Source organism: Cebus imitator, unplaced genomic scaffold, assembly GCF_001604975.1.
Source record: "Cebus imitator isolate Cc_AM_T3 unplaced genomic scaffold, Cebus_imitator-1.0 Scaffold215, whole genome shotgun sequence".
Taxonomy (NCBI): Eukaryota; Metazoa; Chordata; class Mammalia; order Primates; family Cebidae; genus Cebus; species Cebus imitator.
Genome location: NW_016107530.1, coordinates 2,802,120 through 2,825,259, shown reverse-complemented (window position 1 = coordinate 2,825,259; position 23,140 = coordinate 2,802,120). Strand labels below are relative to the sequence as shown.

Sequence of the window (23,140 nt, the reverse complement as noted above, 5' to 3'; positions counted from 1 at the left end):
CTCTTTCATGATGTCTTTGACAAGACCCAGGACACTGACCACCAAAAAAGCCATTCTGCTTTCCTCCAGGATATGCAGGCTTTACTCTTCAGACCTTACTAAGAAGGGAGAAAAATATTTGCATTCCATGCTTTGAGCATGACAAAGAAAGGCAGGAAAAACTGAAGCTAAGTTTCCATATTAAAGCTTTGGAATACCCATGTCCTGCCCAGAGATGAGGCTGGAGAGGGAGAGTGAAGGCTGGTGGGGAGAACCTTGAATGCCCTTTCTGGGGCCCCTTGTCTGAGGCCATCCTGCTGGTCCTTCAAGGACCCCTCAGATGCTACCTCATCGAGGTTGCATGTGACCTTTGGGCCAAATGACGTTCTTATATTTTTTTTAAATTATAAAATTAGAGACAGGGTCTTCCTGTGTTACCCAGGCTGACCTTAAACTCCTGGGCTCAAGGTCCTCCTTGGCCTCTGCCTCCCAAAGTGCTAGGATTACAGGTGGGCCCCACCGCGCCTGGCCCCAAGTGCCCTTCATCATTGATGTTACCCGCTGGGGTGGAACACTCCAGATAATTTGAAAACATATTTTCCCTGCCCACGTCATAGTAGAGGAGCTGACACGAGCCCATCCCAGGCTTGTCTGTGTTTGAAATTACAGTTTTCTAGTTCTCCCGATACCTATGTAGGTTGCTCCAGTTCAATTCCACTAAAATGACATCATAAAGCTGGGGGATTTGGAAGACTTCCTGACCAATCGAATACAGCGATAAAGTAAGGTGTTACATGCCTTCAGTCAGTTCATGTTGGAACACCATCTAGTCTTTGCCATACTTTGTATAAAATTCTTGCTGGGCGCGGTGGCTCACGCCTGTAATCCCAGCACTTTGGGAGGCCGAGAGGGGCGCATCACTTGAGGTCAGGAGATCACGACCATCCTGGCCAACGTGGTGAAACCCCGTCTCTACTATAAATACAAAAATTAGCTCGGCATGGTGGCGCAAACCTCCCAAGTAGCTGGGACTACAGGCACGTGCCACCACGCCCAGCTAATTTTTGTATTTTAGTAGAGACGAGGTTTCACCACGTTGGCCAGGATGGTCTCGATCTCTTGACCTTGTGATCCGCCCGCCCCTGCCTCCCAAAGTGCTGGGATTACAGGCGTGAGCCACTGCGCCCGGCCACAGTGAGTTTTCTAAAAACATAACCTGACCAGGTATTTCCTGCTTTGAACTCTTGAATGACTCCTCACTGTTCTCATGGAAATAGCCCCGCTCCTTCAGCAGCTGTGACCGCTCACTCTCCTTCAGCACCACTCTCCTCCTCTTTCCTGCAGAAACAGAACCTCCCTGCGTGTTACCTGCTACCTGGCAGATCAGCTAGAGTCTGCATTCCCAAGACTCCCAAGCTAGATGTGGTCACATGATTAAGGTCTGGCCAATGAGGTGTGGGCAGAAATGACATGCGCAACTTCACCGTCTCATCTTTAAAGAGGGAGCTGATGACTCCCCACTTCCGGCTGGTGGGCAATGGCAACAACAGGGGCTGCCACTTTGAATCCGCAGAGGGAAGCCGCGTTGAGGATAGCAGAGCCGAGGCGGGTCTCCGGGCTGTTACATGAAAAATAAAAAAGAAACAAAACAAAACGAACTTCTTTATTTGAGGCACTGCATTTTGCATCCTGGGGTCCCTTTATGATGGCGTGTAACCCTAAATAATCACTAGCCTTCAAGAACGTCTTTGATGCTTCCATGGGTTAACTATCTTTGTTCTATATTCTAACAGCATTCCTGTGCTTTTTTTCTTGTTAACACCCTGATCCATCACATGTATTCAAAGCCTGTTTTCCCTACCATACTAGGAAATCCGTGAAGCCGGAATTATGTCTCCCCGTCCTCCACCGTGATTGGTTCAAAGATAATTTCTTTTTTTTTTTTTTTTTTTTGAGACGGAGTTTCGCTCTTGTTACCCAGGCTGGAGTGCAATGGCACGATCTCGGCTCACCGCAACCTCTGCCTCTTGGGTTCAGGCAATTCTCCTGCCTCAACCTCCTGAGTAGCTGGGATTACAGGCACACACCACCATGCCCGGCTGAATTTTTGTATTTTTAGTAGAGACGGGGTTTCACCATGTTGACCAGGATGGTCTCGATCTGTTGACCTCGTGATCCACCCGCCTCGGCCTCCCAAAGTGCTGGGATTACAGGCTTGAGCCACCGCGCCCGGCCCGATAATTTCTTTTTTTAATCTTTTTTTTTTTTTTTCTGACAGGAGCAGTGGCCAGAAAACGATAACTTATAATTAAATAACGGAATGATGGTGCCGATGAATGAACACATTGAAACAACTTGGATATGAAACGTGCATAGTTTTTCCTGTAAGTAACAGTAATTTAAACAAATATTTTTCTCACATAACCAGAAGTCTGGAAGTAGGTGATTCCATGAGAAACAGCTCGGTGATATGAAAAGCTCTTTGGGTACTTTGATTTTTCTTGGCCCTCCCCTCATAGCTACAAGATGGCTGCAACAGCCCCAGCAATCTTGTCCTTATCTAACTGCACTCTCATCCCAAGAAAGGAGCAGGAAGGAAAAGTAGTCTCCTTCTAGGCTTCTCTCTTTTGGTCAGGGAGGAAAACCTTCTTCAGGATTCCGCCCAGCAGATGCCCCTCATATCTCATTGGCCAGAAATGGGTCACATGGCCACCCTAGGTCACATGGGAAGCTGAGAAAGGGAACTTCTTCCTTCTTCAAGGCCCAGTGGGAATAAATCAGTTCTAAGAGCCCTTGCCCCTCCTTGCCCAGGTGGTCCCATTTGGGAAACCCCAGGGACAATGAGGTATCTCGATGTAGTCACAAATAAAAAGCCATGCCTTGTGCTTGATGCTTGCTGGAGAATGTCGCATTCTGTCTGTTGAAATGCTCTCCCTTGACACTGGCCCACCCAGGCTTTCCCTTGACTCTGCCCATGAGCTCACGTGCTTCAGTACTGTCAGTGATTGTCATCTCTGTGGTCACAGCATATCTACTATTTACCACACCAGCCACATGCCTGGGGATTGAACAAGTTGCATAACCTCTTTGTGCTTCCTTTTCCTCACCTGTAAAATTTGTACTACCTCATGGGATTGTTGTGAGGGTTAAATTAGTTAATACAGACAAAGTGCTTACAACAGTACCTGACCCAAAAGGCTAAATAAATATTTGCTGTTGTGAATTGGTTTTTTTTTCTTCATATTTCCTCAGTTTTCCCTTGAGATCGTGAATTGTTTTTTCTTGTTGTTGTTTTTGCTTTGAGATGGATGTCTTGCTCTGTTGCCTAGGCTGGAGTGCAATGGCACGATCTTGGCTCACTGCAACTTCTGTCCCCCAGGCTCAAGTAATTCTCCTGCCTCAGCTCCCACTAGTAGTTGGGATTACAGGCGAGTGTCACCACGCCCTCCTAATTTTTGTATTTTTAGTAGAGATGGGGTTTCGCCAAGATGTGGTCAGGCTGGTCTTGAACTCCTAATCTCAGGTGATCTGCCTGTCGCAGCCTCGGAAAAGTACTGGGATTACAGGAATGAGCCACCATGCCCGGCTGTGAATTGTTTATATTCCCATTTCACAGACAGGAAAAAAATAACATGTCCAAGGTCATACAGCTGGGGGAACAGTCAAAGCCTGTTTTTTCCAACTCCAGAGCCCATAGCCTTTCTTCTCTTACCGCCAGGCCTTGCTGTGCCTGCAAGTTTCTCCTGAGTGTCTCAAAGGTGGGATGTCTTGCCACAAACACTATTTATTAATTCACTAATCCACCTCCTCCTGGAAGCCTTCCGGGGCACACGTGCTCTCTGCCCCTCACTGGCACTGGAAAGGCCCTTCTGGAGAACATGAGGAGCTTCCTCTTCTCTTTTCTGGAGGGCTGGGAATGTCAGTTGTGCCTGCTGCTGTGGTCAGCCGCAAAGACACAAAGCCATCCTCTAGAGATGTCCAGTCCTGATGGACACTGAAGGCCAGGAAAGGCATTCCCTCCTGGTCAGACAACCAAGTACTAGGGGAGCCATGACTGGAACTCAGGCCTCCAGGCTCACTCCCCAGCGCCCATTCCCTGCTCCCGGCTTCCTCCGTGTGAGCATTCCGCAGAGACAGCGGCTCATCCAAAGGAGACCCTTACTCACGGTAGGGCCAGGAATGGGGCTTGCCTGGGAGATCCTGGCCTGAGCATAAAAGTGGAGACCATGCCTTACTCATCCCTGACCCTCCACCCCGACTCTGGCTCCTACCCGGCCCAGCCTCATCCCCTGCAGAGAAATGCAGACTGTAGCCTGGAGTGCCTGAGTGCCTGTAATACACAGATTGTGACAATAGAGGGCAGGCTTGCTGCTCTAATCTTTGTGATCACAAAGGCTTTTAAGAAGCCTCCACTAGATTGATGATGATGATGACTGGTGGTGGTGGTTGAGGCTACTATTTATTGAGTCAAGATGATTTATCATCTCTAACCAGCAGGTCTTTCTGTGCATACCACGTTCTGCTGTGTTCTGAATCTCAGAAAATGGACCACCTCCACCCAGTTACCCAAGCCTGAAACCTGGGCATCACCATCAGTTTCTTCCTCCCTCCCTCTCTCCACTCTGCCACCTATTCCTGTCCATTCTATATCCTAAATCTGGTCCCATCCCCATCTCTGCAGTCCCACAGTTTGTTCTTCTCCTCCAACTTTCCATTTGATTTACGGAGAGCCACAGGCTCCTGCCTCAGGCCATCATGCAGGCCAGTGGTTCCTGAACTTTGCTGCACATTGGAATTATCTAGGGAGCCTCAAAAACTCCAGCTGTCGACGCCACACATCAGACCAATGAAGTCAGGATGTCTGGGGGTGGAAGCCAGGCATTAGCACTTTTTTTTTTTTTTTTTTTTTTTGAGACAGAGTCTCACTCTATCACCAGGCTGGAGTGCAGTGGTGTGATCCCAGCAACTTCCGTGTTCTGGTTTCAAGCAATTCTGCCTCAGCCTCCCAAGGAGCTGGGACTACAGGCACAGACTACCACGCCCAGCTAATTTTTTGTACTTTTAGTAGAGGTGGGGTTTTACCACGTTGGCCAGGATGGTCTCGATCTCTTGACCTCGTGATCTGCCCACCTCGGCCTCCCAAAGTGCTGGATTACAGGCGTACGCCACGGCACCCGGCTGCATTAGCACTTTTTAAAACTCCCCAGACAGTTCCAGTTTGCAGCCAAGTTTAGGCACCACTGCGCCCCCTGTCTGAGACTCTCTTCCATGCCTTTTTATCTGGGCAACGCGAAATCAGGCAGGTCTCTAATATTGCTGCGGAGCCTGGACAGCACAGAGCCATCGACTGCTCTTCCCACGGCTACACGTAGCACGCTGCACTGTGACTGCTTTTTCTTCTTCTTTTTTTTTTTGAGATGGAATTTTGCTCTTTTTGCTCAGGCTGGAGTGCAATGGCCTGATGTCAGTTCACTGCAACCTCTGCCTCAGCCTCCTGAGTAGCTGGGATTACAGGCATGTACCACCACACCCAGCTAATTTTGTGTTTTTAGTAGAGATAGCGTTTCTCTGTGTAGAGCAGGCTGGTCTCGAACTCCCAACCTCAGGTGATCTGCCCGCCCCCACCTCCCAAAGTGCTGGGATTACAGGCGGGAGCCACCATGCCTCGTGTATAAGTTTTTTTCTTCAGACACCTGCCTTCTCTACCCCTCACCTCAGTCCTCCCTCCACTGAGAGAAACAACTGGCCTCCCTCCATGTATGTTTGCATGTATGTGCAAACACAGGAGTGAAAGACATCTTTACAAGAACACAAGAAGGGAATTCTATCACTCTTAGCAATTTTGAATTGTACCCCAGGTTTTAATTTTTGCAATGGTCTGTTTACAGTGCTAAAAGCAGAGAGAGACACATTTTCTTTTCAAATATGGGTGTAGATTTAAAAACACCTGTACTTAATAGTCTCAAAGCCATCTTGTTCTCTTTTCTACTTGAAATTTCCAAGCTGTGGCTAATCCTTGCCCACGGACCTTGACACTATGGAAAATAGCCCCAAATGCTTATGGTATATGGAAAACCAAAACTAAAACAACAATTTTAACCAGGAGGTGAAAGCAGGAGGCAGATGGGCTGAGTTAACCCACAAGTGTCTGTGGCTGGGGGTCCTGCCTGTGCTGGGGTAGGGGTGGACAGTGATACAGGGTTTATCTCTAGGGGCTGGAGCCCAGTGTTGTCTCTCCTATAGGGGCTGTACAGGTCAATGTCCCGTTTTGTGAAGTAAGAAACCCAGAGAAAAAGCTAAATGAATTGCCCACGATCCCATTACTCATAAGTAATAGAGGGAAAATGCAAACTTAGCTTTAACTGACTATCCATATTCTTTCTAGTATATCAGGATGGGTCAAAGTTCCAGAGCTGGCTGGGTGCGGTGGCTCATGCCTATAATTCCAGCACTTTGAGAGGTGGAGGAGCCTGGATCACTTGAGGTCAGGAGTTCAAGACAAGCCTGGCCAACATGGTGAAACCCTGCCTCTACTAAAAATACAAATATTAGCCTTACGTGGTGGCATGTACCTGTAGTCCCAGCTACTCAGGAGGCTGAGGCAGGAGAATCTCTTGAACCTGGGAGGTGGAGGTTGCGGTGAACCAAGATTGAGTTACTGTGCTCCAGCCTGGGCAACAAAAGCGAAAATCTGCCTCAACAACAAAAAAAATGTTCCAGAGCTGCTTTCACTTCACTCTTTAATTTTGCTTAATATAATCTTTATTGAAGTGATATATTTATATAGTTTAAGAGTCAAATAATATCATAAGACTAATAGCAACAAAAAGTAGTCTCCTCTAAAACTTCCCTAATCTTAATTCCTATCCCCAGAGGCAATTGATTTCAATTATTTTAGTCAGTTTTTCTGGAATTTATATCCATATTAAACATAATAACATTATTATTTCTTTCTTCTTTAATAGTTAAAAACTTTTTTTTTTTTTTTTTTTTTTTATTTTTTTTTTTACTTTTTTTTTTTTTTTTTTTTTTTTTTTTTTTTTTTTTTTTTTGAGTCAGAGTCTCTGTTACCCCGGCTGGAGTGCAGTGGCGTGATGATAGCTTACTGCATCTTTGAACTCCCAGGCTCAAGCGATCCTCCTGCCTCAGCCACCTGAGTACCTAATACTACAGGCATCTGCCACTGCACCCAGCTAATTTTTAAAAATGTTTCAAAGAGATGAGGTCTCAGTATGTTGCCCCAGCTGGTCTGGATCTCCTGGGCTAAAATGATCCTCCCACCTCAGCCTCATTCATGTTGTGGCTAATGGCGAGATCTCGTTCCTTTTTAGGGTTGAATGTGTGTGTGTGTGTGTGTGTGTGTGTGTGTACATATATATGTGTATATATATGTATATGTTGTATACATGTACCAGTTTCTTTATTCATTCATCTGTGGACAGACACTTGGGTTGTTTCCATACCTTGGCTATGGTGAATAATGATGCAATAAACATGGGAGTGCCGATATCTTTATGAGGTGGTGATTTCACTTCCTTTGTGTATATTCCCAGAAGAGGGATTGCTGAGTTATATGGTAGCTGTATTAGTCCATGTTCATATTGCTATAAAGAACTACCTGAGACTTGATAATTTATAAAGAAAAGAGGGTTAGTTGACCCACAGTTCCGCATAGACTGTCCAGGAAGCATGGCTGGGGAGGCCTCAGGAAACTTACAATCATGTCATGGCAGAAGGCGAAGGGAAAGCAAGCACATCCTACGTGTCTGGAGAAGGAGGAAGAGAATGAAGGGGGAGGTGTTACACACTTTTTCAACAACCAGATCTCATGAAAACTCACTATCATGCAAACAGCAACAGGAAAACCTGCCCCCATGATCCAGTCACCTCCCACCAGGCCCTTCTTCCAATGATGGGGATTATAATTTGACACGAGAGTTGGGGAGGGACACAAATCCAAACCATATCAGTAGCATTCATTTAGATTTAACTATATCTATTGCTCACTACTCTCTTCTCTTTGTCTTCCCCCATCTTGAGATTTCTGCTCTGATTTAAATTGCCATTTGAGGCCACACAGTGGCTCGTGTTATGGGATCCTCGAAGGTGCTGCTTCGTCAACCAGAAACCTCTGTGGCTGGCGGTGCCTTTGCCTGAGTTTTGCTTGGGCCCACTGGGCTCCTTCCACCCACTTGGCCTGGCAGGCTGCACATCACTTATGCTACTGGCCTGGACCCCATGCCTTCCAAGGGTGAGCCAGGCACAGAGCAGTACAGGGTGAGTGAGCAAGTGAGCATGGGGTCTGACCACTATACACAGCCAGTTATGCCAGCTGTGGTGGGGGTGGGGGCAGCTGCAGGCACTAGCATGGATGCTGGCTCCCTGCGAGGCTGCAGTTGGACCAGGCATACCTCAAGTGACTTCCACTGCAGGCACCTGGGAATGCAGTGGTGCCTGGAAGCTTGAGACACCAGGAACCACAGAGCCCCAGGAGGCCTCCTGCCGTCATCTATATGTCATCCATGACACCCAGGCTGCTCCTGCTGAGGCCTGGCAGGCCAGCAGGCTCATACCAAACCACCCTCAGCCCACCTCAGCCTCCCTCCCATGTGTATTCATTCAAAGAGGGCATCACAGCCCTGGCTTGGGGAGCTCCTAGGTCTGGGCTCCCCAAAGGGCTGCAGCTCTTCCCTCCTTCTTGTCATCCACAATGTGGCAATCCAGGGGGTGGGTGTGTTTCAGCCCTATTCGTGTTATAGCTCTTTCAGTCCTGCCATTTGACTGGGTCCTGAGTTCTTGTCCTGTGTCCAGGAAGAATGAGGTACATGGCCAACTGGAGAGTGAGCAAGGTGAAGAGGTGATTTATTGAGCAATGGTCCAGCTCTCAGGAGACCTAGGTTGTCCCAACGAGTGCAGCTCTCAGCAGAGAGGAGATCTGGAGTAGCTCCTACCCACAGTCTGTGAGTCTGGTCGAGTCCAGGGTTTTTATGGGCTTCAGAAGGGAGGAAGTGTGTGCTGATTGGTTCATGGGCAGCCATGAGTGGGCCTGGAGAAAACACCATTAAGTTCTCACTCTGGACCGTGGACTATACCCTGGCCCCATGCTTTAGGCCTTCCCTGGCTTGAATGTGGGGCTTCACTGGGGACCTGACCCTTTTCACCCAGGAGCCTGTGGGCCTCCTGCCGTCATTTACATGTCATCCATGGCACCCAGGCTGTTCCTGCTGAGGCCTGGCAGGCCAGCAGGCTCATACCAAACCACCCTCGGCCCCACCTCAGCCTCCCTCCCATCCTTATTCATGCCCAGAGTCTGGAGGGAGCTGAGGCGGCAGGGGGCCAGCATGTCAGCACTGCCCCAAGCATGCACACACCCGGTTGGGTCAGGAGAGTACCCGGACTTGGCCACAACTTTGCTTTGAAATTGGAGCGGGCACTGGGAGCAGGAAGTGCCAGGCAGTGGGAGCAGGCACTTCGGAGCCTGCAGGGGCAGGGGGCTTCCCCAGCTCCCCAGAGTGCAGGGATGCCCAGTCTGTAGCTACAGCTGGGTGGCTGCAGCTGTGCTTAGGATGGCAGGGCTCCCACCTCGCCAACTCAGAAGGAGGCAGGGCTCTCATCTGTTCCCAGCTCCCACCAGCTCTGTGGAGCATGTAGCCCTGGCTGTGCCTCCATTGCAGCTGGCATCTTCACAGCAGCTGCTCCAGAAGGGCCACCACTGCCATCACTCATGCCCGTCTCAGCACTTCGGCAGGCTGAGGTGGGATCACTGGAGCCTAGGAGCTCGCTTGAGACCAGTCTGGGCAACATGGTGAAACCTTATCTCTACAAAAGTTACAAAACATTAGCCAGGTGTGGTGGCATGTGCCTGTGGTCCCAGCTACTCGGGAGGCTGAGGTGGGAGGATCGCTTGAGCTCTGGAAGTGGAGGCTGCAGTGAGCTGAGATTGTACCACTGTACTCCAGCTTGGGTGACAGAGTGAGTGCCTGTCTCAAAAACAATTAATTATTTAATTACTTGTCATTTGGTTAGAGTCCTTCCTGGAGTATTCTACTTATGTATGATAGGCACATGCATAGTATTATGTCACATCCTGCATGTCCAAAAATGTTTTCTTTTATCCTTCAGATGAATAATAGCTTGACTGGATATACATTTTTAGATCATGGTTATTTTCTCTCAATAATCTATCGATATTGTTTCTCTGTCTTCTAGTGTTAAGAGTTAAAAATAAAAAATCTAACGCGTATCTGATACTCTTTTATTTACGGAACGTGTTATTTCTGCAGGAAGATAGATTTTTCTGTTTCATCTCTTTTTATCATAAGTATTCAGAAATTCTCCAGTTTATACCATTGGTTTAAGAGTATAGGTTTTATTTAAATATGCCAGATACTCAGTGACTCCTTTCAATGCGAACACTGTTTTTCTTTACCACAGGGAACTTTAATCAGTTCTTCAATTATTACTTCTCATATTAGGGATACTTTCAGATGCAAGAGCAGAAATTTTGAGTTAAAAAAAAATGACTTGGACAAATAGGTACTTATTTCGCTTACTTTAGAAGCCCAGAGGCCAGGCATGGTAGTTTATACTTTATTTTTTTTTGAGACAGAATTTTGCTCTTTTTGACTAGGCTGGAGTACAGTGTCAGGTTCTTGACACTGATCTTGGCTCAATGCAACCTCCACCTCTCGGGTTCATGCGATTCTTCTGTCTCAGCCTCAGCCTCCCCAGTAGCTGGGATTACAGGCCCCTGCTACCATGCCTGGCTAAGTTTTTGTATTTTTAGTAGAGACGAGGTTTTGCCATATTGGGCAGGCTGGTCTTCAACTCCTGACCTCAGGTGATCCGCCCACTTCGGCCTCCCAAAGTGCTGGGATTACAGGAGGGCTTACACTTTTAATCCCAGCACTTTGGGAGGCAGAGACGGGAGGATAGCCTGATACCAGGAGTTCAAGACCAATGTAGGCAACATAGAGAGACTTGGTCTTTTTACAAAAAAATTTAAAAATTAACCAGGCATGGTGGTGCATGCCTGTGGTCCCAGCTACTCAGGAGGCTGAGGAGGGAAGGATCACGTATGCCTGAGACATTGAGGCTGTAGTGAGCTGGGATCATGTCACTGCACTCCAGCCTGAGTGACCGAGGGAGACCCTGTCTCAAACACCAAAAGCAGCCTAGAGACACAGCTGCTGGCTTTGGTTCAATTATTCAACAATGCCAGGGTTTGGGTTGGTATCTCTCTGATTCTCTTGGCCTCTCCCTTGTGCTCACAGAATGGCTGCTGCAGCTCCGGGTATCATGCTTGCATTCAAGGTAGGAAGAAAAGAGGAAAAGTCCTGCACCAATTGCATATGCATTTTATATTTTTTAAGAACCCAGAAAATCTTACTGGAAGCTTATGTCCCATTGGCCAGAACTGCATCATCCAGCAAGGAGAGCTGATAATGAGTATATTTTACTCTTCCAGTCTCCATGGCGGAGTTAGAGAAGAGAGCAGGTGGGAATGGGGTTGTGTAGCCAACAGCACCTGCCACATTTCTTCTTCTTGGATTTGGCCTCCACATCTCCTCTTTCTTTCTGATTTCCACCTCATTGTGTTTTTGCTCTGTACTGTAAGATGTCTGTCTCACAGTATCTTCCCGACCACTGATTCAATCCTCCGCGTTGACTGTCTTCTAATGAATTGCTATATTTGAAAGTCATACATTTTAGTTTGCAGGAATCTTTTTGACTGTGCTCTGATCACATCCTGTGAATTCCCATACCCTTTTCCCCCCCTATTCTTTGAGGTCCTCTTCTGCCTTCCCTACTAGTTCACTTAGGGCTTCCTCCTTCAAGTTACTGAGTCCTTTTAAACAGGTGCAGTTTTTCTTTACTTGCTCATGTTTTTTCCTCTTGGTCCCCCATAGGGACAAGGCTGTTGATATTTCTAGAGTAGGGCAAACCCAGTAAGTGCTGGAAGACCATTTGCCTTGTGCATTCTTGGGCCCATAGCAAGGAAAAGGTCTGGCAAACTGTCACTTTTTTTGTTTTGTTTTTTGTTTTTTTAAGACAGAGTCTCACTCTGTCACCCAGGCTGGAGTGCAGTGGCACAATCGTGGCTCACTGCAACCTCTGCCCCCATGGTTTAAGTGATTCTCCTGCCTCAGCCTCCCGAGTAGCTGGGATTACAGGTGCCCGCCACCATGCCTGGCTAATTTTTTTGTATTTTAGTAGAGATGGGGTTTCACCATCTTGGCCAGGCTGGTCTTGAACTTCTGACCTTGTGATCCACCCATCTCGGCCTCCCAAAGTGCTGGGATTACTGGCGAGCCACCGCGCCCAGCAAACTGTCACTTCTTCACTCTCTCATCCCAGTTGTCCTCAGACTCTCATGACCAGCTGGGATCCATCAGTTGGCGAGTGCAGTTCCCCCCGGTCCACAGAGGTCAGGTGGGTAGTGGCCCCAGCGACCACACATAGCCTGCAGCAGAAGCAGCCCCTCCCCGAGAAGAGTTCTGCTGGTGGCGTCCTCTCCAGTCACCAGAGATTCCCTGCCATCTGATACTGAAAGGAGGACGTGCCTTCTCTCTGGCCACTGGCCTTTTAGCTTTTGTTCAGGAGACAGAAGCCCAAATTCTTGTCCTTGGAGATGTAGGAGCTCTCCTGGGCTTCAGGTGCATCTCCAGGCTTCCTGATTATGTTACTCAAAGAGTGAGTGAACTGACAGGGTGAGGGACATAGGCACTTAACTTGGAACTTTCAGGATCACTGGAGCCATATTTATAAATGTTTGACTTTGGCTGAACCCCTCGATATTTGCTGTGCAAACATGTTGTAAATCCAAGTACATCTTTCCTGTTGGCTAAAAAGGGCCTAGCAAGGCTTCTTTGGAGGCATTCTGTCAGCAGTTTGATGGAATTAGATGAGTGGTTTCAAACAGTGGGTTGTGACTACAGTTCAAACAAAAGGAGTGCATAGAAAATGAAAGAATGCATCACGTGGTAAGGGTGAGTTTGTTTCAGGCTCAGTTATGTGATTCGTATGCACATTGGCTACAGTATGTCACACATTTCTGGGTAATGTTAAAAACATATGAGCAATGCTAAGTTAGAGGACAGTCTAGGGGCAGTTGACGTGGCTTCCCAAGAGAGTGAAATTGGAGGGAGTTTAGATGCTTTACTAAAAGAAGTCTAGGATCCCTCTACCCCCAGCTGACTTTAATTACAAGGTATCCTCACAGCAGTTACACTACACTATAACTAAGCACTAAATAGTGGGTGAAACTGTGCACCAGCAGCCCCCAGCAGTGGTCTTTCCCCTGCCCCCCGACTTCCGTCCCCCAGGAATGCGGGCTGACTTGGTTTCTCTGCAGTCGTTGTGAAATGCTCAGGGCTGTTTGCTCTGGCAGAGTGAGAAACTGGGCAAAAAAATCTGAGACTGTCTCCTTCTGCGTAAGCCGGGGAGAATCCTTCCTGCCTTTTTCTCCATGCAGAGTGATGATGACCTGTGAGAAAGAAAACCAATGATTCAGTCCACACATGTTGTAACAAGATGACATTTTGTTAATGAAGGGCCTTCTGTTTTTTCTGAACAAGGCTGAGAGGGATTTGGAAGATAGAAAGTAGGTGCAAGATAGAAAGTAGGTGCTGCCGCTGAGCTGAGCTCAGTAAACAGGAAAGAGGAAGTTAAAATGCCCCAAGGGAAAATATAGGAAGTGGGAGAAAGCAGCCAGGAAGTCTGGGAGCAGAGAACTGACCCCTTCCGGAGACCCAACAAGACTGTCATCAAACGGTAACTGAATTTCAGGGGGAAGCCTGGGGAAGCACAGAATTCTGCTGAATTCTGCTGAATAAGTCTGCTGCTGCCAGAAGTCTGAGGTGGGGTGCGGGAGAGTCAGCCCTCATGGCTGAGGGGACAGCTGGCTTCCATGTTTAATTAGCACCTACATATGTCCGGAACCCCCAGGCACCCAGACACTGGGGCGGTATCTGGAAGTAAGACGGTCTTTTCCATCCATAGTGCCGGCAATCCAGCAAGGAAGGGGGCACTCTCCAAGTAAATCTGCCTGTGGGAAGTGCTCTGACATGTGAGGTGAAGGTGCTTTGTCAACTGCAAACTGTGAAATCCACCTTTAAGGGTTGCTGGCGTCCTGTAGCAACCAGCACATGGCCAGACTCTGTGGCTCGTTGACTGCTGCTCATTAACCAGCAGATCCAAGTGTGTTTTTGAGTGTAAAAGCCTCCCAGCCCTTTGTCTGCCCACCTCCCTCTGTAGCCACAGGCTCAAGTCCAGACCCCATTTCAGTGTCCCCTCATCCTCCATCCTTGGTACCCTCGACTGCCCTGGGAGCCCAGCTGACTCCTCTGAGACTCCCCTCCCCCAGCAGCATGCAGCCCTTCCCAGAGCAGCTGCCCTGCCCTCCTGAGTGACAGGTGGAGCTGCTTGGGGCATGATGCCCTGGCACCAAGGCAACCAACCTCTTCCAGTGTGAGTCAGGCAGGCCTGGTCCAACATCTCATCAGCCAGTGCTCCCCAGCTGCTTCCCGGAATGCCTGGCTGAACCCTAACAAGGCCAGCCTCTGCAGGCAGATGGCTCTGAGACTCTTCCTCTGTCAAAGCTCTGCAAGATGGCTGAGTGTAGTGACTCACGCCTATAATCCCAACACTTTGGGAGCCCGAGGCAGGTGGATCACCTGAGGTCATGAGTTCGAGACCAGCCTGCCCAACATGGCAAAACCCCATCTCTACTAAAAATAAAAAATTAGCCAGTTGTAGTGGCAGGCACTTGGGAGGCTGAGGCAGGAGAAGCTCTTGAGCCTGGGAGGCAGAGGTTGCAGTGAGCTGAAATCGCACCACTATTGCACTCCAGCCTGGGCCACAGAGAGACTTTGTCAAAAAAAAAAAAGCTCTGCAAGACCAGCTTGGAGTCTCCTCGGCTGGAAGGGCCCCTCTCCTGTGGAGACAAGAGACGTGAATGGCATTTTCTCAGCCTGCCAGCCCCTTGGCATTGGCCACTTACAAGAATCTCTGGCTGAGCACAGTGGCTCACACTTGTAATCCCAGCACTTTGGGAGGCCTAGGCGGGCGGATCATGAGGTCAGGAGTTCGAGACCAGCCTGGCCAACATAGTGAAACGCCGTCTCTACTAAATATACAAAAATTAGCTAGAAATGGTGGCACATGCCTGTAATCCCAGCTACGCAGGAGGCTGAGGCAGGAGAATCGCTTGAACCCGGGAGGTGGAGGTTGTGGTGAGCCGAGATCATGCCACTGCACTTCAGCCTGGGCAACAGAGGGAGACTTCGTCTAAAAAAAAAGAATCTCTTAATTGGAAAATGTGCAAAGGATAAAAACAGGAAATTTGCAGAACTGTATATACTCAACCTGACTAATCATCATAGACATGAACATTAAACAGGATATTTTTCATGTAGAAAACATTTTATTGTGCAATACAGCACATAAATAGAAGAGGACACAAACTTAAATATATAGCTGTGAGCAACACGCCACCCTCTTTTAGCTTGAGTTTCTCTGTCCATTCATGCGGATGTTGGACACAATCATGTCTAAAGATCCTCCCAGCCCTGGGACTTCTTGAATCACCACTACTGTCAGTCTTGGTTTAATGCTATTTCCCTCGATGACCTGGGGAAATAGTCGAACCTGTTTTCTCATTTGTAATTGGGCATACAAATAGCTATCCGTGGCCAGGTGTGGTGGCTCACGCCTGTAATCCAAGCACTTTGGAGGTCAAGGCGGGCGGATTACCTGAGTTTGGGAGTTCAAGACCAGCTTGACCAACACGGTGAAACCCTGTCTTAAAACAAACAAACAAACAACAACAACAACAACAAAAAATAGCTATCTGCCTGCCTCACAGCACTGATTTAGGTGTCTCCAAAAAGATTTTAAAGACAATTTTTAGGTATAATAAACTATCAAGCAATACAAAAAATTTTGACAAAGAAAGCCAGTCAGAAGGCAGATGCCTTACAAGGGTAGATGCCAAGCACAGGGCCAGCCCTGGACTGTGAGGAAGGGAAGTGGCCCTGGGGTTCTCTGAGGCTTTGCCCTGTAGGTGAGGGAAGGTTTTCTCTCTACTCTCTGAGGGCTTCACACACACACACACACACACACACATGCGCGCGCACACACGCACACACACATATATGTACACACACACACACATGCACACACACATACACATATACTGCCAAGAAATGAACAAGTCCCAAAGGATGTGCAGTTGCACCTGGGGTCCAGGCTGGGAAACTAGTCATATGGGAGAAGAGTGGACATCTGCATTTCTCTCTCTCTCTTTTTTTTTTAGACAGAGTCTCCCTCTGTTGCCCAGGCTGGAGTGCAGTGGCGGGATCTCGGCTCACTGCAACCCCCTCCTCCCGGGTTCAAGCGATTCTCCTACCTCAGCCTCCAGAGTGAGATTATAGGCACCAGCCACCAGGCCTGGCTAATTTTTGTATTTTTAGCAGAGACCGGATTCCACCAGGTTGACCAGGCTGGCCTCAAGCTCCTGACCTCAAATGATCCACCTGCCTCGGCCTCCCAAAGTGCTGGGATTACAGGCATGAGCCACTGGACATCTGCATTTATTATTTGAAGAGAAATTCCTTCCACCTTCTTCTCAAAACAGCCCCCTTTCATAGAGGTGGGACCTCATCCCTGCAAATGGAGGGGTAGTATGTTTTGGGAAAAAAGGTTTTATGATATTGAACTTACTGTTGTGTTCCACCCCACATACCTTCCCCACTACATCGTGAAACGGCTCAGCACCCCATGCTTAGTGACCCGCTAGCCTCCCCAACTCACGTACCCCACCATCACCGAGGGGCAGTGCACAATCAGAACCTGTTGCCTCAAAAAGGCTCACAGGACACAGTAGAACTCTAGCAGACTCTGCCAGCTTGTGACTGCATTTGAGCCCTGGGACCCCAGCCTGGAGTGACCATCTCCTGCAGCATATACCTACTTGCCAGATTCAGGACCCTCTAGTTTGGTTCTCTGTCATCTGGCCTGGGCCACTGTCCCTAGGACTCCCCAGAGGTCTGCTTCTGAAGGCTGAAGATAGTTCCTCTGTGGGCTCCATAGTTGCCACACACCTGCTGGTCTCACCTCTCTGCTCCACTAGCAGTGCTGGCGATAAAGGCCCAGAAAGCCTGCTGAAGTCTCAGAACTTAAAGAACCTGACTTATGTCCCACTTCCACCCCCAAACACACAGACAGTGAGGCTCTCACTCACTCGGAGTACGAAGAGCAGTTCCCAGCACACACCATACCTTTCCACGCTCACTGCATGGCTATGCCAATCACTCAGTAACAGTCACTGTGGTTGGTCTGTTAGGTCATCAACATATGCCTGAGGCTATCCACTCTCCCCAGCTGGTGGTGAGGGGCAGCCTTTCAGCAGGGACAGCCGGGGACAGGAGGAAGGACAGGAATCCTGGGGTGGAGGCTGCAAGGAGGACTGTTCAGTAGCCAAGGGTAGCGATGGGCCCTGGGATGCATGGAGGAGGACCTCGGCAGTCGGCCTTCTGTGGGGACAGTGGTGAGGGCTGGGGAAAGGAAGCCAGAAGGAGCAGGGCTTTTAGGCAGCTCTTCAGGGGATTTCCAGAACAGGAGCTGCTGGGGTGACCCAGGCCCTTCTGAATAATGAGCATTTTGCATGTCCTTGGAGGCTGTTGTCTTGAATCCCCTTGAGCCCAAAGTCACTAATGTGTGCCCATGACCCCATGCAGGACCCTAAGAGGTATGATCATAGCCTAGTCTGGTTGGTTGACAATCACTGCAGAATAAGTTGTGTAATTTGCAAAGTCAAGAACAAAATATAAATAATCACTGTTGTCTTTAATTTTCCTCTTGAGTATAGCGCAAGAAACTTTGAGGAGGTTGCTTTGAACTTCAGAAGAATTAGTAACTAGTGCCATGGGACAGCATTTCCCAAAGTACATTTCAAGATATGCTAGTTCCTTGAGATGTTAATAGCTGCTGTGTGGGGAAAATGTTGTGTCCTCAAATACAGTTGAGAGAGGCTACGTACCCTCATTCCCTCATTCCCTCTTAGAGATACACAACTGTATCCATTCTAGGTGGTAGAGAGATACTACTGTATCTGTTCTCACCAAAGGCTATGAAGAAGTTCTGCAGTGTTTCCCAGATTTATGTAATGGATCCTTAAAACACACACACACACACACACACACACACACACACACTTAAAATCTCTTGGAACTGCTATTTTGCAGCAACCTACAATAACTCCATGTAAAGTCTCAACTCCAAAAGTCAATATTTGAGCTGAGCGTATTGTTCCAATTTGCTTTGTAGCCACTTAGTTAAATCATTTCATTCTAATGTAGCTGGGGCTACAACTGCATTGAAGTAAAAAGCACATTGCTTGCTGGGTCAGAGAGCACTTTAACTTTTTAATGAAGAAAAATCAGTTTACTTCTCTGAACTTCAGTTTCCTCATTTGCCAAATTCCATGGGTTGTGAGATTAAGAGGTAATTATGTGAAAGCTCCCAGCTCAATGCCTGATGCTAAATAAATAACTGGGTAGAGAATGAATATAGAACCTTGAAAGCTGAAAGACAGAAGTCATGGAAAACTTGGATGACTGAAGTCCTTTTTCTTTTTCTCCTTTCCTTTCTCCTGTCTCTCCTCTCCTCTCTTCTCCTTTCTTCCCTCCCTCCCTCCCTCTCTCTCTCTTTTTCTATTTCTCTCTCTCTCTCTCTCTCTCTCTCTCTCTCTCGTTTTTTAGAGATGAGGTCTCCCTATGTTTCCCAGGCTGGTGTCAAACTCCTGACCTCAAGTGACCATCCTGCCTCAGCCTCCCAAAGTGTTGGGATTACAGGCTCGAGCCACTGTGCCCAGCGAAGTCCCTTTTCTTTCCCTCTTTCTTTCTTTCCTACTTTCTTTCTTCCTATTTTTAACTCACCACTCTACTAATGAGGATGAAGTCCCATTTCAAGAATAAATATATAGATTCAAAATTACAGTATTTGAGGGGAAGAACTAGAGGAAGAGGAAAGAAGGGGATGGGTATTTGAATTTCTTTCTTTCTTTTTTTTTTTTTTTTTTTAAGGATCTATGAGGTCAAGCATGGTGGCTCAGGCCTGTAATCCCAGCACTTTTGGAGGCTGAGGCTGGTGGATCACGAGGTCAGGAGTTCGAGACCAGCCTGGTCTTGATGGTGAAACCCCGTCTCTACTAAAAATACAAAAATTAACTGTGTACAGTGGTACATTCCTGTAATCCCAGCTACTTGGGAGGCTGAGGCGGAAGAATTGCTTGAACCCTGGAGGCAGAGGTGACAGCGAGCTGAGATCCCACCAGTGCACTCTAGACTGGCGGAGAGAGCAAGACTCCAACTCAAATAATAATAAAAAAAGGATCTATGAATGTAACAGTCAGCTTTTGCTGTAAAACAAATTACCCCAGAATTTAGTGCCTTAACACAACAATCATGCATTAGTTCATGAATCTGTGGGTTGACAAATTTGGGCTGGGCTCAGCTGGGTGGTTCTGCTAGTCTTGCCTGGATCTATTCACATGGATTTAGTTAGGTGTTGGGTTGATGGGCTGGATGGGCTAAGATCGTTTCGCTCACACGTCAGGCAGTTAGTGGCTGTCAGCAAGGAGCCATGGCTCTGCTTCATGTGGTATCTCTAGCAGGCTAGCTCAGAATTGTTCTTATGACAAGTCAAGACATCTGATTTCTAGGCTTAGAACTCAAACCTCACTTCCATCACATTCTATTGGTGAAAACAAGTCAGAAGTGCAGCACAGATTCACAAGGTGGGGAAATAGTTTCTACCTCTTGTTGGAAGACGCTGTAAGGAGTTCATGGTCATTTAAAATCTCCCACACGGAGATTACTCTTGTATATTTGGTGGGTTGGGAAGAAGTGCATGTGCAAACTCCCTTGTGAATGTTTTCACAACTGCTTGAAGGAGTGTCTTCTTCCGCGTGTTTTCTGTACTTGGTTCCTCTACTTCTTGCTGTTTCTCTCCTTAATCCATTCTAATAAGGCTTTCACCCCCATGCTCTGTGGAACGCGTTCTCATCAGGCCATCGTGACTCACATCTTGCAAAGCCAATGGTTGATTTTCTGTGCTTTCCCCACTTGACCTCTCGGGACATAGCAGAAGCCTTGGCGCAAGTTCGAAGGGAAGTTCCCAGGACACTTAATCCTTTTCCACATCTCTTTCACCTTCTCCAGGCATCCCTCTCCCCTCACTGGCCTTGTTTTCCTTCTTCCTGACTGACTGTACCTTCTCTGTTTTCTTGGCTGCCTCTCTCCCTCTCAATGGAGGAGGGCCCAGGTTGGCCTTTGTCTGTCTTTTCTCTTCCTGCTCTACTTTCTCCCTAGCTGACCTCATCCAGGCTATTGGGAATAGATGCTGGGTGCCGCAAAGAAAGATTAGCACTGAGACAAAGGATTTTTCAGCAACACAGTTTTTACTTCCTGGACTGCAAGAGGGGTACCCTCGCTAGCCATTGGGCCATGAGAGTACAATGACAAAGGAAAACAGACAAATTTATCCCTTAAGCATTCGGGGTCATCCTTACTGCTGTGTCTGATCTCCGCTGGTTGGAGCCAGACTTCACAATCTAAACTAAAACCTGATTGGCTAATAACTTAAAACTTTGCTAAACAAGTAAAAGCAATGGCGAACTGGAACATGCCTGTGAGCACGTCCAGCACAGATATCTTGGTTAAAGTATAAGGACATAGAATGTACTACATGCCTATAAGCATGGCATGTCTAACAGCTACATAGGATAGGGCTTAACAAAGTTATTAGTACATTTATTCCTTAACAAGAAAGGAAACTTTAAAAAGGATGTTTTCTTCTTCCCACATAGGCCAAGGTTTAAATGGATCAAATGACTCTCAAATCTATATTATCCAACCCAAACCTTACCTCTGAGCCCCCAGACAACTGCATCTGGATTTTGAAAAGATATCTCAAAAAATAAAATGGCCAAATAAAGAAATTGAATTGTTTTAAGCATATGTGCTACTGAAGCAAGCATAAAAGTGATTTGAGTTTTGGCCCAACCTCCCCTGCCACTCTGCTTTATCTGCCTTGCAAATGACAGCAACACCTACCTAGCTGCTTGAGGCAAAAGAATTTGGAATCATCCTTGGTTTCTCTTTTTCTCACACTCCACACCCAATCCATCAGTAAGCCCTGCTGGCTTTACCTGTAATATATATCCCCAGTGCAACTGCCTGTCACTATTTCCAGTGCTGTCCTCCTAGTCCAAGTCAAAACCTTCTTGCACTGGGACTGCCACAGTGGCCTCCTAACCAGTCTTCCTTCCTGTTCCCCCTCAGTAGGTTCCCCCCATGCCTGCCCATCCTCCATATAGGAGCCTGCCAAAGCACAAATCACATTCCATATCAACTTCCTGCTTAAAACCTACCAGTGGCCCTCATTGAAACTAGAAATAAATCTAAACTATTTTCTTTCTTTCTTTTTTTTTTTTTGAGATGGAGTTTTGCTCTGTCACCAGGCTGCAGTGCAGTGGCGCAATCTTGGCTCACTGCAACTCCAACTCCCTGATTCAAGCTATTCTCCTGCCTCAGCATCCCAAATAGCGGGGATTACAGGCGCCTGCCACTGCGCCCAGCTAATTTTTGTATTATTATTATTTTTTTTTAGTAGAGGCAGGGTTTCACCTTGTTGGCCAGGATGGTCTCGATCTCCTCACCTTGTGATCTGCCTGCCTCAGCCTCCCAAAGTGCTGGGATTATAGGTGTGAGATCTAAACCATTTTCTAAATCCATCGGCTCTTTCCTATGTCTCTGACCTCACCTCCCTCCACTTTCTGAGGAGCCCCTTGCATGAGCCACACGGATCTCTCCAAGGCCCTTCCTGTCTCCTGCCTTTGCACTTGCTGTTTCTTCCACTTGAAAGCTCTGCTCTCAGGCCGGGCATGGTGGCTCATGCCTGTAATCCCAGAACTTTGGGAGGCCAAGGTGGGCGCATCATGAGGTCAGGAGTGCGAGACTCCAGCCTGGCCAACATGGCAAAACCTCACCTCTATGAAAAATATGAAAATTAGCTGGGCGTGGTGGCAGGCACCTCTAATCCCATTTACTCAGGAGGCTGAGGCAGGAGAATCACATGAACCCGGGAGGTGGAGGTTGCAGTGAGCCGAGATTGTGCCTGGGTGACAACAAACAGCAAGACTCTGTCTCAAAAAAAGAAAAAAAAAAGCTCTCCTCTCAAATTAGCATGGATCCATATCTGAAATTATACTTTTCTGTGTGTGTGTGTGTGTGTGTGTGTGTGTGTGTGTGTGTGTTTCAGGCAGGGCTTTGCTCTGTTGCCCAGGTGCTCACTGAAGCCTCAAACTCCTGAGCTCAAGCAATCTTCTTGCCTCTGACTCCTGAGTGTCTGGAACTGCAGGCATGCACCACCCTGCCCAGATAGTTTAAAATATATGTATATTTTCTGTAGAGATGGGGTCTCACTTTGTTGCCCAGGCTGGTCTCCAACTCCTGGCCTTAAGCCATCCTCCTACCTTGGCCTCCCAATCTGCTGGGATTACGAGTGAGCCACTTTGCCTGCTGAAACGATACTTTTCATGTGTTACATGTTCCTACAACCCCCCACCCCAACAGAATGGAACAGAAGCTCTTGTGTATCTTGTTTGCAGTTGTACCCTCAGAGCTTGGGCGGGACTCATAGTAGAAGCTCATTATGCATTTGCTGACTCATCTGTTGGCTGTGAGGATTATAGCTAAGACTGTTAGAGCTGGAAGAAAAACAGGCCAACCTCATTGTTTCACAGGTGGGGAAACAGAGGCACAGACAGAGTCCCTTGCCAAGTGGCATGAATACAGACATACCTAAGTCAAGTTGGTCACACATAATTGTTAGCTCCTCTTTCATAAACTGCAGTAGCCACTGAAGGCAAAGGTTAGTCATTTCCCCCTAAATCTCACTGCCAAGTTACCATGAAAACGGGTCTCAGGACAGATTCTGCTGCCCATACAAATGTCTATAAAACAAACATTTATTAGCAAGCAGCCACCAAATTGGGTCATATAACCTCTTCTGTGAAACCCAAGAAGGCCTAGCTTTCTGTCCTTTTAGGCGCTCTTCCACCTTGCAAGAAGGGTCTGCTGGAGGAAAATACAATATT

At 47.6% G+C, this 23,140-nt stretch overlaps 1 protein-coding gene across 1 annotated transcript in view; it reads right to left on the bottom strand.

Moving 5' to 3' along the window:
* TACR2 (tachykinin receptor 2) overlaps nt 1–14,992 on the bottom strand; it is a 35,618-nt gene extending 20,626 nt beyond the window's left edge. Inside the window, exons 1-2 of the mRNA XM_017548919.2 lie at nt 14,981–14,992; nt 5,003–5,011 (exon numbers count right to left, since the gene is read on the bottom strand). The gene's annotated coding sequence lies outside the window, so the exon portion shown is untranslated. The remainder of the gene's footprint in view (nt 1–5,002; nt 5,012–14,980) is intronic.
* Between the last annotated feature and the right edge of the window lie 8,148 nt (nt 14,993–23,140).